Source organism: Cnephaeus nilssonii (genome assembly GCF_951640355.1).
Source record: "Cnephaeus nilssonii genome assembly, chromosome: X".
Classification (NCBI taxonomy): Eukaryota; Metazoa; Chordata; class Mammalia; order Chiroptera; family Vespertilionidae; genus Cnephaeus; species Cnephaeus nilssonii.
This window is the reverse complement of record NC_137071.1, coordinates 12,099,130-12,114,595: the sequence shown is the minus strand read 5'-3', so window position 1 is coordinate 12,114,595 and position 15,466 is coordinate 12,099,130. Positions and strand designations below refer to the sequence as shown.

At 44.7% G+C, this 15,466-nt stretch overlaps 1 protein-coding gene and 2 pseudogenes across 3 annotated transcripts in view; 1 reads left to right on the top strand and 2 right to left on the bottom strand.

Annotated features, from left to right (window-relative positions):
* ZFX (zinc finger protein X-linked) overlaps nt 1–11,873 on the bottom strand; it is a 79,952-nt gene extending 68,079 nt beyond the window's left edge. Inside the window, exon 1 of the mRNA XM_079764858.1 lies at nt 11,750–11,873. The gene's annotated coding sequence lies outside the window, so the exon portion shown is untranslated. The remainder of the gene's footprint in view (nt 1–11,749) is intronic.
* Nucleotides 9,607–11,490, bottom strand: LOC307096097 (histone-arginine methyltransferase CARM1-like; annotated as a pseudogene). The gene is made up of 2 exons: nt 10,884–11,490; nt 9,607–10,657 (listed from the first exon to the last, which is right to left on the bottom strand). The product of its transcript is annotated as a histone-arginine methyltransferase CARM1-like (transcript).
* LOC307096096 (phosphatidylethanolamine-binding protein 1-like) lies at nt 11,752–12,458 on the top strand (annotated as a pseudogene). Its single transcript has one exon. The product of its transcript is annotated as a phosphatidylethanolamine-binding protein 1-like (transcript).
* The last annotated feature ends 3,008 nt before the right edge of the window (nt 12,459–15,466 follow it).

Below are 15,466 nucleotides of genomic sequence, written 5' to 3'. Positions count from 1 at the left end.
TTTGCTGAGTGGTTTCAGTCCCAGCACTGGTGCTGAGTTTGAATCTATATCATTCTAGTGAAGAACACATCCCCCTACCTGATGATTCACTGAGAACCTACCTCATGCAACTCTTATATCACCAGAGGCTATTTCACTGAGACTAACAGGAAGCCACAGGCGGAGGTGGATTTTGGGGGTGCTTTGGGCTATTTGCTGACCTGCTCCCAGGCTTGGTGCTGGTGGAAACTGGCCTTGATATGCAGCTTGGCTCCTCTCCTCACACCCAGGCCCAGCAGAGGTAGCACAAACTGTGGATTCCTTTGTAGCTCCAAACAGGTAGCCTAGAGCCAGTCACAGGCAGTGCCTAATATTGACCTGCTGCAACGGAGTCCCTCCCAAGAGGCCCCAGACCCAACACACCTGGTGGCAGGCTTCAGACCACAGCAGAGCACCACCCAATGAGTTCCTCAAGAAGCATACCCAAAGGGAAATCTCAGCAGGCACAAACCCTGTTGGGGCAAATTCCGCTTTGTGGGGTCAGCTCCACCCAGCAGTTCATACACTGTGGTTGGGGTCAATTCATATCTTCACCCAGCCTAAGAATCAACCCCACCCACTGATGGACCAACAGCAATCAAGACTCAACTACAATAGGAGGGCTCACATAACCCACACAAGGGACATTCCTGGAGCACCTAGCTCAGGTGATCAGGGAGACTGTGTCATTGAGCCCCACAGTATAGCTACTACATAAGGCCTCCATACCAAGACAAGAAGACATAGCAGATCTACCTAATGCACAGAAACAAATAAAGAGAGGCAGCCAAAACGAGGAGACAAAGAAACATGCCCCAAATGAAAGAACAGGAAATATCCCCAGAAAAAGAACCAAATGAAATGGAGGTATAGAGTTCAAAACAGTGGTTATAAGGATGTACAAGGAACTTAGTGAGAACTTCAACAAAGAGATAGTAAACATAAAACAAAGGACATAGAAACAATGAAAAAGAATCAGTCGAAATTTAAGAATACAATATCTGAAATGAAGGATTCAACAGCAGATTAGATGAAGCAGAGGATTGAGTCAGCAACTTAGAAGACAAGGTAGCTAAAAAACCCAATCAGAGAGGCAAAAAAAAAATTATTTAAAAAAATTATGTGAGAGAGACACATCGATTGGTTGCCTCCCGCACTCTCTAAAAACCAATGGAAAAGTATCCTTGGGTAAGGATTAATCACAAAAAAGAAAAGTATAGTCAATATCCCTCATGAATACAGTTGTAATACAAATAAATAATACAATAATTAATAAATAACACAAGAATAAACTCTGGGCCCTAGCTGGTTTGGCTCAGTGGATAGAGCATCGGCCTGCAGACAGAAGGGTCCCAGGTTCGATTCCGGTCAAGGGCACATGCCCAGGTTATGGGCTCAATCCCCAGTAGTGGGCATGCAGGAGGCAGCCAATCAATGATTCTCTCTCATCAGTGATGTTTCTATCTCTCTCTCTCCCTCTCCCGTCCCTTCTGAAATCAATAAAAAAAAATATATTTTTTAAAAAGAATAAACTCTGGTGCTCGCTTCGGCAGCACATATACTAAAATTGGAATGATACAGAGAAGATTAGCATGGCCCCTGCGTAAGGATGACATGTAAATTCGTGAAGCAGTCCATATTTTAAAATAAATAAATAAATACATAAATAAATAAGAAATAATTTATTGAAGAGGTAGCTGTTCACATACACACACACACACACAGAATAAATTCTGTTTCACATATAACTGTAAACCTACTTTTGCCCACCCCTGTATTTAGCAATTAAAATTCAGCAACATATTAAAAGAATTATATGGGTTCTAGTATTCAGAATATCTCAAATACATTTACAACTCAACAACAAAAGGACAGACAACTCACTTAAAAATGAGCAAAGGACTTGAATAGACATTTCTCCAAAGAAGATATACACATGGCTAACAAGCATATGAAAAGCTGCTCAACATCACTACTTATTAGGGAAATGAAAACAAAAATCACAATGAGATACCACTTCACACCCACTAGGATGGCCATAACACCAACAACAAACATAAAATAAAAAGCATTGATGAGGATGTGAAGAAACTGGAACCCTCATACATTCCTGGTGGGAATGCAAAATGGTGTGGCCACTTTAGAAAAAAGTTTAGCTGTTCCTCAAAAAGCTAAAACATTGAATTACCATATGACCCAATAATTCCACTTCTAGGTATATACTCAAAAGAATTGAAAACAGGTGTTCAAACAAAAACTTACACATGAATGTTCATAGCACCACTACTCACAATAGCCAAAAGATGGAAACAACCCAAATGCTCATCAACCGATGAACAGATAAACAAAATATGCTATATTATTCAGTCATAGAAAGGAATGAAGTACTGACACATGCTATGACATGGATGAACCGCAGAAACATTGTGCTACGTGAAATAAACCAGACACAAAAGGCCACACACTGTATAATTCCATTTACATGAAATATGCAGAGTTGGCAAATCCATAGAAACAAAAAGCAGATTAGTGGTTGCCAGGGGTTGGGAGAATGGGAATGAGGAGTGATTGCTTAATGAGTATGAGGTTTCCTTTTGGAGTGATGAAAATGTTCTGGAATTAGATAGTGGTGATGATTGCACAACATCGTGAATGTACTTAGTGACAATTGTACACTTTTAAATGGCTAAAATAGTAAGTTGTATGCTATGTGTATTTTATTACAGTAAAAAAATTTTTTTAAAGAGTCATACACCATGGCCAAGGAAGGTTTATTCCCTGGATGCAAATCTAGTTCAATATTTAAAATCCCTTCAACAAGCTAAAAAAGAAAAAAATCACATAATCATATCAATTGATGCAGAAAAGCATTTGACAAAATTCAACACTGATTCCCGATAAAAATTCTCAGAAAACTAGGGATAAAAGGTAACTTCAACTTGATAAATAAAACCTACAAAAAAACTTACAGCTTACATTATACTTATTGGTGAAAAACTGACTGTTTTCCCCCTAAGAACAGGAACAAAGCAAGGATGTCTGCTCTCATCATCTTATTCAACACTAGTGTCCCGGTGCATGAAATTCGTGCACATTAAAAGAGAATTAATTAGAGGAAATACTTTAATATTACTATTTGCCCTTTCTCTATAATAGAGGTGTCAGAGATGAAAGAAAATTAGTAAAATGTATATGAAAATCTTCCTCTTGTCAGAGTCTGGGGCACACCACAGGAACCAGAGTCAAGTCCCCGCCCACCCACATGTGCCTCGAAACCGGTCAGCCCCACCCCCATTGGGCTAGATCCAGACCTGGCCGGCCCCACCCCCGTCAAGCCCCACCAGGTGGGGGGTGCGCCCTGAGGTCCCCTGGCCTGGTGCTGGGGTGGGGGGGCGTGGCCTGAGGTCCCCTGTCAAGCCCCATCAGGCGGGGGGCACAGCCTCAGGTCCCCTGCCCCAGCCCAGCGCCACAGAGCCTCAGGTTCCTGCTGATTGCTTGTTAAGGCTCATTATGAGAACTCGGCCTCAGCTGTGGGTGCAGCCATTTGTGTTACAGGATCCCTGCCTCTGCTGTGGGCGCTGCCATCTTGTTATGACATGTCGATCAATTTGTATATTCCCTCTTTATTATATAGGATAGTACTGAAAGTCCTAGCCAGTGCAACATGACAAAGAAATAAACTGAAATAAAATACTAGTAAAAGGAATCTTGATTGAAAAGAAAGAAATAAGGTTGTCCCTATTTGCAGATGACATGAATGTTTATGTAAAAACTAGAGGCCCAGTGCACGAAATTCGTGCACGGGTAGGGTCCCTAGACCTGGCCGGCAATCAGGGCCAATCTGTAGGGCAACCAGCGGGGTGATCGGGGTGGGGGGGCGGCTCCTGGCACCTGTCTTGGCTGGCCTGGGGCCTGCAGACTGGGGGCAGCTCCTGCGTTGAGCGTCTGCCCCCTGGTGGTCAGTGCGCATCATAGTGACTAGTTGTTCTACTGGTTATTCCACCATTCGGTGGATTTGCATATTAGGCTTTTATTATATAGGATGCCCCACCAGTGTGGCTCAGTGGTTGAGCGTGGACCTATGAACCAGGAGGTCATGGTTCGATTCCCAGTCAGGGCACATGCCCGGGTTGTAGGCTTGATCCCCAGTATGGGGCATGCAGGAGGCAGCTGATCAATGATTCTCTCTCATCACTGATGTTTCTATCTATCTCTCCCTCTTCCTTCCTCTCTGAAATCAATAAAAAAAAATATTTTTAAATCTATAAAATAACTCCTAGAGCTAATAATTTTGACAACATCACAGGATACAAGATAAGTGTATAAAATAACTGTATTTCTATATATTAGCAATGAAAACATGGACACCAAAATTTAAAATACAATACTTTTACAATCAGTAAAAAATAAAATAAAATACTTAGGTATAAATCTAACAAAGCATGTATAAGACTTGTATCCTTAAAAACTACAAAACAGTGATGCAAGAAATACAAGAAGGTCTAAATAAATGGAGAGACTTTCTGTGTTCATGGATTAGGAGAGTCAACATAGAAAAGATTTTAGTTCTCCCCAAATTCCTGTACTGGTTTAATGCAATTCCTATCCAAATCTCAGATATATATATATATCTGAAAATTAATTAGAGGAAATACTGTGTTGTTAATCCTCACCTAAGGATATTTTTCCATTGATTTTTAAAGAGTGGAAGGGAGGAGGAGAGATAGAGAGAAACATTGATGTGAGAGAGACACATCGATTGGCTGCCTCCCATATGGGCCCTGCCCAGGGCTGGGGAATGCGTCTGTAACCAAGGTATGTGCTCTTGCCTGGAATCGAACCCAGGACCCTTCAGTCTGTGGGCCAATGCTCTATCCACTGAGCCAAACCAGCTAGGGTTCAACAATATTTTTATAGATGTAGACAAGCTTATCCTAATATTTACATAGAAAGGAAAAGGAACTAGAATAGCTAAATTAATTTTGAAAAAAGAATAAAGTAGAAAAAAATTAGTCTACCTGATTTCATGATTTATTATATAGCTACAGTAATCCAGATTGTAGACGTATAGACATAGGTCAGTGATCAGAATAGAAAATCCATGCCCTGGCCGGCTTGGCTCAGTGGATAGAGTGTCGGCCTGCAGACTGAAGGGTCCCAGGTTCGATTCCAGCCAAGGGCACATGCCTGGGTTGCGGGCTCGATCCCCGGTCGGGGGCGTGCAGGAGGCAGCCGATCCATGATTCTCTCTCATCATGGATGTTTCTCTCTCTCTCTCCTTCTCCCTTCCTCTCTGAAATCAATAAAGAATTATAAAAAAAAGAAAAGAAAAGAAAATCCAGAAACAAACCCACACAAAGATACCCAATTGATTTTTGACATGGATGCAAAAAATAATTCAATGGAGGAAGGAGAGTATTTTCATCAAATGGTGCTGGATCAATTGAACAGCCATAAGGCAAAAAATAAATAAATAAATATACCTAAACCTGAACCTCACACCTGATACACAAATGAACTCAAAATGGATTGTGGATTTAAATGTAAAACATAAAATTATAAAACATTTAGGGAAAAAAACATAGGATAAAACCTTCAGGACCTAGGGCCAGGCGAAGTGTTCTTGTTATTTTTTACTTATTTCAGAGAGGAAGGGAGAGGGAGAGAAAGACAGAAACATCAACGATGAGAGAGAATCACTGATCGGCTGCCTCCTGCACGCCCCCTACTGGGGATCTAGCCTGCAACCCGGGCATGTGCCCTTGACCGGAATTGAACCCGGGACCCTTCAGTCCACAGGCCGATGCTCTATCCACTGAGCCAAACCAGTTAGGGCCAGGCAAAGTGTTCTTAAATTTAACATCAAAAGCACCATAAAAGGAAAAATGGGTAAATTTTTGCTGTGAAATACCTTATTTAGAGGATGAAAAGGCAAGCTACAAACTGGGAGAAAATATTTGCAAACCACATATCTGACAAAGGATTAATACCTCAAAACTCAACTGTAGAAAAGAAAATAATCCAATTACAAAATGAGGAAAATACATGAACAGACATTTCACCAAAAAGGATATCCAGATGGTAAAAAGCCCATGAACACCATTAGCCATTAGAAATGCAAATTAAAACCACAATGAGATATTATAGCTTTGTAAGATGTTACCATTGGGGGATATTCTGTAAAGGGTACATGGGATATCTCTGTATGATTTCTTAAAACAGCATGTGAACTCATAATTATCTCATAATAAAAAATTTACTTTTTAAAATAAGATGGAACACAGAGAAAATGGTGCTTAGAGGGACATTTATAGCTTTAAATATTTATATCACACACAAAAAATCAAATCAATAACCTGTGCTTCTATTTTAGGAAACTAGAAAAAGAAGAGCAAACTACACCCAAAGCAAGATAAAACATAATAAAGATTAGAACTGAAATCAATGAAACAGAAAACAGAAAAACAATAGAGAAAATTAAAAAAACTAAAAGTTGGTTCTTTGAAAAGACTGACAAAAAAAAGGGGCGGGGGAGGGGGGAGGAGAGAGAGACAGAGAGAGAGAGAGAGAGAGAGAGAGAGAGAGAGAGAGAGAGAGAGAAAAGACACAAATTACCAAAATCAGGAATGAAAGAGGATACAACACTACCCACACTACAGAAATTAACAGGATTAAAAAGGGTTTGTATGAACAAGTTTATGCCCACACATTAGACATCTTAGATGAAATGGACAAATTCCTGAAAAGACACAAATTATCAAAATTAACCCAATAAGCAATAGAAAATCTGAACACACCTACAGCAAGAAATCGCATTACTAATTTGAAATCTTCGCCGAAAGAATAGTTCAAATCTAGGTGGCTTCACTGGCAAACTGGTGAATCCTATCAAATATTTAAAGAAGAAATATTACCAGTCCTTCACAAACTCTCAGAAAACAGAGGAAGACAGAATCCTGCCCAATTCATTCTGTGAGGCTAGCTTTACCCCTTACCAATACCAAACAAAGCCATCATAAGAAAACTAAAAATCAATATCCCTCATTAACATAAATGTAAGAATATTTAACAAACTATCAACTAACTGAATTAAGCAGCATACATATAAAAAGAATCACACACCGTGACCAAATGGGATTTAGGCTGGGAATACAAATACTGAGGGAAATACACAGGCCTAATGTTAGCTACAAGGAAAAAGAACGCCTTCCATAACCGATCCTTGAGGTTTCTCTGTGTCTAGTGGCTGAACTGACCCTCCTCCCCTCCAGGCCCCAGGGCCTCCTGTTCTAGCTCTTGGCAGGGATTAAGGAGGCGGATCCAGAGGGGCTCAGGGACAGGATAGCAGCAAGGGGCAGGGCCTTCCCGACAGCTGGAGTGGGTTGTACATTCAAGTGTGAAGTAAACCCTTTTGTGACACATATATGGAGCTGTACAGGCCTGGCCCCACCCTGTTCTGAAGTCCTAGCAGGGCCACCCCTCACCACTGAGCCTCTGAGTTGGGGGAGGGAGGCTGCTGGCTCCGCCAGGCCGGCCTGGTTTCTCAGAGGGTCTGTGGATTGACACTGGTTCTTTTCATAAAAAAATAGAATTTAAAAAGCAGCATGTCATGCCCATTGTGACCAAGGCGTAGGGAGGCCCCGTCTGGCTAAGACTGCCTTCCCACTGGAGACAGGCAAGGGGGGCCGGCGCTGGGAAACTGGGCAGGGCCACAGTTGCTCCCTGCCACCCACCCACAGGGCCTGCAGCTGTCAGGCCTGGGCACGTCTGTTTCGTTAGATTTCAAGCCCAGGTCAGGGTAGAGAGTGCAGGAGAGGGAAACAGGGATCCCATGGTATGATCCTGTGTAAAATATGGCCATGACCCACGCTCAGGGCCAAAATATGAGTGGGCAGTAAGGGTAGCTGCAGCAACATTGTGTAAAAAGTGTCCAAGTTCACCCTAGCTGGTTTGGCTCAGTGGATAAAGCGTCGGCCTGTGGACTGAAGGGTCCTGGGTTCAATTCCAGTCAAGGGCACATGCCCAGGTCGTGGGATCCATCCCCTGTGTGGTGCATGCAGTGCAGGAGGCAGCCAATCAATGATTCTTTCTCATCATTGATGTTTCTATCTCTCTCACCCTCTCCCTTCCTCTCTGAAATCAATCCTATGTAATAAAAGGCTAATATGAAAATAGACCAAACAGCAGAACAGAACGGTCACTCTGACGTGCGCTGACCGCCAGGGGGCACGCGTGGAACATAGAAAATCTGAACACACCTTCAGCCGCGTAGGATGGTGGAGCAGATGAGCAGGGACACCAAACCAAGGTGGGGCACTGGTTACCGTCATCGGGGTGAGCCTCTGGTGGTTACTGAAAATTCTTTGCTGCAGTGCCACGGTCCTGCCTGGCGCCAGCCCCGATCGCTCGATCGCTCGGTGCCCCCATCACTCGGTGCCTTCAGCGTCAGCGGGTGCAAGTGGCGGCTGACAGCCCCGATCACCGCTGAGGGCTTCTCCACCTCCCCCTGCTCCTGAGGGGTGATCGGGGCAGCAGCCGCCGCTCACACCCACTGACAGCACCAGTCCTGCTCGCACCCGTTCCCAATTGCTCAGCGCCATCAGCGGGTGTGAGTGGTGCTGGCGCAGTCAGCACATGGAAACAGCATCAGCGGGAGTGAGGCTGTGGGCAGACAGGGGACCGGGGCCAAGGCAAGAGGGGCCGGGTGGGGATGTGGAAGATGGACTGAGACCTACCCCTGTGCCCACTGCAGCCTTGCAGTCCATAGTTCCTTTCTTTTCTTATTTTTTTTAAATATATTTTATTGATTTTTTACAGAGAGGAAGGGAGAGGGATAGAGAGTTAGAAACATCGATGAGAGAGAAACATCGACCAACTGCCTCCTGCACACTCCCCACTGGGGATGTGCCCACAACCAAGGCACATGCCCTTGACCGGAATTGAACCTGGGACCTTTCAGTCCAAAGGCCGACACTCTATCCACTAAGCTAAACCAGTTTCGGCCATAGTTCCTTTCAAGGTGCACAAATTCGTGCACTGGGCCCCTAATAAAAATATATATTTTTTAAAAAGTGTCCAAGTTTCTATAGGCAAAGAGGACCATGGCCAGTATTTGGGCTTCTTCAATACTGGGGTGAAAGCTGCCCAGGTGGAGGGGTGGGTGGACAGGGTGTTCATTTGATTTCTTGGTGCTGTCAGTCCATTCCCCACTGGAGGGGCCTAGCTCCCCTAGTTCACGGTGTTGGTTGGGATGGACATGCCTGAGGCCATGGAGATGGCAGGGATGCCCTGGTAAGCTGGCTGTTGACCAGGTGGTGGGTGCTGGAGCCCCACCACTGCTGCCCTGGGTGCCGGAGGACCCTAAAGCAGTGGTCGGCAAACTGCGGCTCGCGAGCCGCGGTTTGCCGCTCTGTTGACTAATGAGTTTGCCGACCACTGGGATAGGGGCTTAATCACAAGGAACAACAACAGCCTGTAATTATTGGAATCGAGAGTCTAGGTCAGTGGTCGGCAAACTCATTAGTCAACAGAGCCGCAGTTTGCCGACCACTGCCCTAAAGGAATCCGGTTGTTGTGGCCCACACTGGAGCTGCCTATGATAACATTGGTCAGGTCCAGGCAGTCAGCATCCCAGCTGCGGCCATCCCACTGCTGAGGTTTAGGTGCTGCCCATGTTCCACGCACTCTCCAAGTGGGTGTGTGGTGGGACCCGGGCGGGGGTGAGGGTGTCGCCCCTGTGTATCTGAAGAAGGGGTTTTGCAAATCCAGTAGGTGACTGGATTTGGAACCCGTCTGGTCTACCTGGGCCACAATACTGATGTCGTAGCTCTGTCTTCTGTAGGCAATAAGCAGGCATGTCCCTGAGAGTGTGCCCCCAGCCTTGCCAAACAGTGATGACTGCGACAGGCACCAGACCTGGTACCAGCGGGGCCTGGACAAGCCACACAGTTATTATAAGCCCATGAACATGACGTCAAACCAGAAAGCCAGACCCTGAACCAGCCCGGATTGCAGCGTGTGGAATTTTTTTTTTTCTTTTTTCTCTTACCACCCGCCCCTCTCCCGCAGCATGTGGAATTTGAATGGGATTTCTATCCTGTGCAAGTCTCCATCTTTGGCTTCTAAGGAGTTCACCGTGTACTTGACAGGCATGGCCATCAGTATCGGGGTGTCAAATGTGTCCACTACAAGCTTCCAGAAATATTCGTCCACAACGGCATCAGGGAGGGCCAACAGATGGCTGGTACCAGAATCTGGCCTTAGTGAATTGCTCCATGTAGAGCAGTTCATCCATGAAGGGCACGGGGTGGCCATCACCAATGATAGAGAACATGTTTCCACTAGGCCTCAGGTACTCGGCATGTTGGTAGCTCTCGAACATGCACTCATTGAACAGCATGTAGCCCATAGGCTCTGAGATGGTGATGGACACCGGCTCAGGGAGCGAGGGAGCGAGACCTCTTCTACCTTCCCGCAGATGACCATGATACAGTGGCTGAACACAGTAGGTGAGGTTGTTATTCTTCACCAAGACCTACGGGTGCTGGGCCACAGTGCTGCCCTCCACTGCCTATGTCTTCCTTGCTCCAGGGACAGGGGCTCGGGGACAGGATAGCAGCAAAAAGCAACAGGAGCCCATCTAGTGTGACTCAGAGGTTGAGCCTCGACCTATGAACCAGGAGGTCACCGTTTGATTGCCAATCGGTCAGGGCACAGGCCCAGGTTACAGGCTCGATCCCCAGGGTGGGGGGTGCAGGAGGCAACTGATCAATGATTTTTCTCTCATCACTGATGTCTCTCTCTCTCTCCCTCGCCCTTCCTCTCTGAAATCATATATATATTATTTTATTTTAAAGCGACAGGACCCCAGAGCCACAGCCAACATCAAGAACGACCTTGTCCTTGAAGTCCCTGTGGCTCTGCAGTATGGCACGCTGCTAGGTGCTCACCGGCACGTAGCCCTGCATCCTGTTCTGCCGCTGGGGCAGGTGGCCATAAAACTGGAAATACTGCACGGAGATGGAGGACGACTCCTCCCTCGCTCGCAGAACACCGACCGCTCCAGGCTATGGCCCCGGCAGGTCTTTAGGATAGTGCAGAAGGAATAGATTTGGGGTGCGGCGAACTGGATGAGGACGCTGCTGCAGCCCCGGGTAATGATGATGATGAAGGACTTGCTTGCCCACGCGGCTGCACTCCGTCTCGCGGGACACCGAGCCCACACACACACACACACACACACACACACACACACACACACACACACATCTTCACGGCTGTAGAGGGCGATGCCTGCCTCGGCGGGGCCAGAGCGCATCGCCTGCGGCTCCGCGCGCCCCTGATCCCGCCGATCGCGTCGCCGATGGCGAGAAGGTGGGCGCCAGGGAGCCCCGAATCGGCCGCGCAGGGCCCCGAGACGCCCCGGCCCGCCACCCCCCACAACGCCCGCCCCGCCGCCGCCGCCGCTGCCATCTTAGATGTGGCTCCGGCTCCGGCTCCCGCTCCGGCTCCGCCACCGCCGCGCCCGGGCCCAGGCCGCCGCCTGGATCTATAAATTGAACGCGATCCCTATCCAAATTCCAGCAGGCCCTTTTGGTGGGGGGGGGGGGAGAGAAATCGACAAGCTGAGCCTAACATTTCTACGGAAATTCAAAGCATTTCGAATGGTTAAAAACAATTTCGAAAGCAGAAAAGTTGGAGGATTTTCTATTACCCGATTGAAAAATCTTACTTTACAGCGCCTGGTCTCCCGTGGCTCTCGGCTCCGGCTCCGGCTCTCCCGGCTGTCCGCCTGCTCCGCCCCGTGTGCCGGCGGACCTCGGGAAGTGGTCCCGGCCCTGGAGCCTGCAGGGGGTGGATGAGACTCCGCAGCACCCGCTGCAGGTCGCATACGCCGGGGTGGAGGTAGACGAGCTGGGCAAAGTGCTGACGCCCACCCAGGCTGAGAACCGACCCACTAGTATTTGCAAGGGATGGCCTTGATCTAAGTAAACTGTACCCCTTGGTCTTGACAGCCCCGGATGCTCCCAGCAGAAAGGACCCAAAACGTAGGGAATGGCACCATTTTCTGGTGGTCAACATGAAGGGCAGTGACATCAGCAAGGGCACCGTCCTCTCTGATTATGTGGGCTCTGGGCTTCCACAGGGCACAGGACTTCCCTGGCCGCTGGAGTGGGACGAGCCCATTCTCAGCAACCGACCTGGAGGCCACCCTGGCAAATTCAAGGTGGCATCTTTCCACAGAAAGTATGAGCTCAGTCCCCAGTGGCTGGCACGGGCTACCAGGCGGAATAGGATGATACGTGCCCAAGCTCTGTGAGCAGCTGTCTGGGAAGTGGGGGGGAAGCCAGGAAACAGAAATCGCCCCGGGGCCCCAAGCAGCGTTCTCAAGTTCAGCTAGGCATGTAGATTTCTCTCCTTCCCTGTTCCCATTCGCATAGGCGAGACCCGAGCAGATCGTGGTTTAGGGTGACTTTTCCTTCTGCCTGTCCTTTATCATTGCAAAGGGTCAATGCTTTATGTTTTGATCAAACTTGAACTCCATTTTGGGGGATATTTTGGTACTATGATGGGCTCATCAGTAGACATTAGGAAAATGTAAATTAAAACCACAAGGAGATACCACTACATATCCTCCAAAATTAGTATAATAAAAGAAAACAGACAATAATACCAAGTTTTGGAAAGGATGTGAAGAAACTGGAACTCTTATACATTACTGAAGGGGATGTAAAATGGTACAGCCACTTTGAAAAACAGGTTAGCAGTTTCTTAAAAAGTAGAACACAGACTTACCATACAACCTAACATTCCACTCCCAGGAATCTACTCAAAGAAAAATGAAAACATGTCTACACAAACTTGAACGCTAATGTTCATAGCAGCATTATTCTTAATAGCCAAAAAAGTGGAAACAATTCTAATGTCCATCAATTGGTGAATAGGTAAACTCGGTATATCTTCACAGTGAAATACTATTCAGCAATAAAAAGAGACAAACTGCCCTAGCTGGTTTGGCTCAGTGGATAGAGCGTCGGCCTGCAGACCAAAGTGTCCCGGGTTCGATTCTGGGCACCTCCCCGGCACTGGGCCCTGGTCAGGGCTCATGCTCACATCGATGTTTCTCTCTGTCTTTCCCTCTCTCTTCCACTCTCTCTAAAAGTCAATTGAAAAATATCCTCTGGCAAGGATTAACCAAAAAAAAAAAAAAAGAAAGAAAAAAAGAAACAATGCTGATTGTTAAATAAACATGATGAGCAAATATTTCTTTATGATACATTCCCCCATGTGGGATTCTGGGTTAAAGGGTGAAATATTTTAAATCTTGTTATAATCAAACTGTCTTCTTTAAAGAATGTACCCGTCTATATCCTCACCAACACTGACTGCTATAAATCGTTTTAATTTTTGCCAATTTTAAAGAGTGAAAATGAATCACACTGTTAGTTTTCACATTCCTTATTACTAGATAGGCTGAGCACTTCACAAATGTGTATTGGATATTTGTATTTCTTCTATAAATAGCCTATACATATTTGTGAGATGGATTTTCTCTGTTGCCAAAAAGCTGAAGTCAGACACATTATTCACTAATGGTGCCTTATCCTCCAGAATACAGTGTGATTATTACCCTGATGCCAAATGTTTGTAAACGTCCCCTTAAATGCAAGCATAGTAAGAGGAATATTTGTCTAAGTTCTTCCTGAACAATGATATGATCTCTGATATAAAAGTACAATGGTTCAGCACAAAACTCATTTTCATGATCCAATAAAGACACTATCTTATAAGTCACAACAGTCCTTTCCTGTTGTGGAGTCTGAGGCACTAAGAAAACTCCATGGAGATGAGATGCTGCATATGCTCCTGCCTGTGGGACCATTTCGCTGTCACTAACTTCTACATATGCCCAAACCAAATCAGTGTGCTCATGAGTCTATACGAGTTCTCTTCCTGCTAGTTTTTAGCCACCTAAAGCAATGCAATATGTATTTTGTCCCACTTCTATTCTATTTTTATATTACTGATTGATACTGGGAATATTAATTTTTTATATATCATGTAAGTTTTAAGAATTTTTTCTCAACCTATCATCTTTTAAATCTGCAATATCTTTGGCCATAAGTTTTGAACTTTTATTTATTGGATCTGTCAACTTTTCCTTTATAACTTTTGGGTTTGTTTTGACTTCCTCGTCCAAATTGCTAAAATAATCTCATATATTCTTTGTTCATAATTTTATCTCGATGAAATTTTATATAAGATTTTCAATAAAAATATCTCTATCGGCAAATAGCTAGCCATTTGGACTAAAACACAGTCTATCTTGCCCTAGCTGGTTTGGCTCAGTGGATAGAGCGTCAGCCTGTGGACTCAAGGGTCCCGGGTTCGATTCCGGTCAAGGGCATGTACCTTGGTTGCGGGCACATCCCCAGTAGGGGGTGTGCAAGAGGCAGCTGATCGATGTTTCTCTCTCATCGATGTTCCTAACTCTCTATCCCTTTCCCTTCCTTTCTGTAAAAAATCAATAAAATATATTAAAAATAAATAAATAAATAAAACACAGTCTATCTTTTTCCTCACTGACATAAAATGCTACCTATAGTATATATTATTAAAATTTTAGATCTGGTTATAGTTTGTTCCAATGATTGCTCTATTTCTGTATTAATACCATGCTTCTTATATTGTGGCTTTATATGTTCTAAAATGTGGTATGTCAACTCTCCCATCATAATTCCTTTTCAAAGTTCATTTACTATCATGAATTTACTTTTCCAAATCTTTATGTTTAGCTGAACAAGTTCTTTAAAGTCTTGATATTTTTATTGATTGTACTGAGTTTATGGGAAAATATGGCAGTCATCTGTACAATGTTGAGTATTCCCATCCAAGAATATTGCGTATTTTCTTATTATTCATATCTCCTTTTTTGTCTTCCAGCAAATGTTGGTTGTATTCATATATACCTTGCATATTCTTGCCAAATTTATACCTGGATAGTTTATAACCATTGCATTTTCTGATTTGTGTATTTGTGTGTTGTAAATGAGTAAATATTTAGTAAACTAATAATTTTGGCATGTTTATCTTGAACTCTGTCACCTTACTGAATCCTCTTAGCAGTTCAAGTTTTTCAGTTTCTGGGTTGTCTTTTTAGGTAGACAACCTTAGACCTAGTAAATAATGTTCTGTCACTTCCATTCCCAATATTTATATCTCATGTGCTAAGCCCCAGAGAATCGTGTTGTAGAATTGAAGCGGCAGCTGACATTCTTGACTTGTACCAAGACTTGAGAATTCAGAAACAAAACAATAACATGAATTCTGGTGGAATGAAATTGATGACTGCTTCCCACCCTCCAAATTTCATCCTAGTTATTTTATTAACCCCACAATCCCCCTTTCTATCCAAGTGAAACTTTTTACCAAGATGAAAATTTTTTCA